Here is a 985-nt window from a genome sequence, read left to right on the forward strand (position 1 = left end):
GCTCGGAGCCGCTCTTTCCTCGGCTTCACCGCGATTTCGTCGGGTACACGATTTTTTTCCTCGGCCTGTTCCTCTGGCCTGTAGTTATTTCCTGAACCTCAAGCTGGACTTTTAAAATTAGGAATAACCGGGGAGAAATTTCTCCCCTCCGAGAGTGGGGTTCCTACCTGAGACCCCCTTCATCCTCCTCCTCTTCCTCGCGGTGTGAAGACTCAGCAAAGTAATTTTGTAAAGGTGTTTTCGAGCACTCGCAGCCCCGGAGAACCAGGCTGGAAATCGCAGGGAGAGAAATCTTCAAGGCATTTGGGGCCGGAGCTTCACGACTCGGTTTGGGCGAAATGGATGGCGAGAATGGCATCCAGGTCGGAGAGGGGCTGGAGCTGGTTTCCACCTCCCTTCTCTTATTTTATTTTAATTTTTTTATGCCGTGGGAAAGCGCTTCCCAAAGACACCGGCCGGCAATAACGCGCCCCGGCCTCTCTCCTCTGAATCGCACCGCGCTGACAAAGAGAAAGTCGGGAAAAGTGCTTGTGCACCGGCACAAGTTTCTTTAGAACTAAAAACCTCTTTCACTGCTAAGATTTGTTTCGATTTCGGCTGCTCAGAGAAGTTGAGGTTTATTATTTATTTACGTAGAAAAGGTGCAACTTTAGTTTAAAAAAAAATACATTCAAAAGGGGGTGGAGGGGGAAAGCAGTTAAAAAATGCGACCGGGTGCTGCTGGGAGGCAGAGACGGGTCAGACGGCCCCGCGGAGGAGGTGGCTGCCCGCCGAGCCCGRCTCCTCCGCTCCCGGTCCCCGAGAGGGGCCGCGGCCGCGGAGCAGCGCGGAGGTTCGGAGGGCGAAGCGCTGGGGACCTCTCAGCAGAGCCGGTGACGGGTCCATCCCCACCGCCTTCGCCTCGGGAGAAAATCCCCGCGTTGGGAAACATCACCCCGAACCGTCCCTCCAGGGGGAAAAAAATTAGAATTTACAAAAAAGAAAT

General features: G+C 54.0%; 1 protein-coding gene across 1 annotated transcript in view; it reads left to right on the plus strand.

Annotated features, from left to right (window-relative positions):
• OTX2 (orthodenticle homeobox 2) overlaps window positions 1-985 on the plus strand; it is an 8,050-nt gene that overhangs the window by 816 nt on the left and 6,249 nt on the right. The gene's annotated exons all lie outside the window — the stretch shown is intronic.

The sequence above is a fragment of the Manacus vitellinus genome, unplaced genomic scaffold, assembly GCF_001715985.3.
Source record: "Manacus vitellinus isolate BGI_N305 unplaced genomic scaffold, ASM171598v3 scaffold_6_pilon, whole genome shotgun sequence".
Lineage (NCBI taxonomy): Eukaryota > Metazoa > Chordata > Aves > Passeriformes > Pipridae > Manacus > Manacus vitellinus.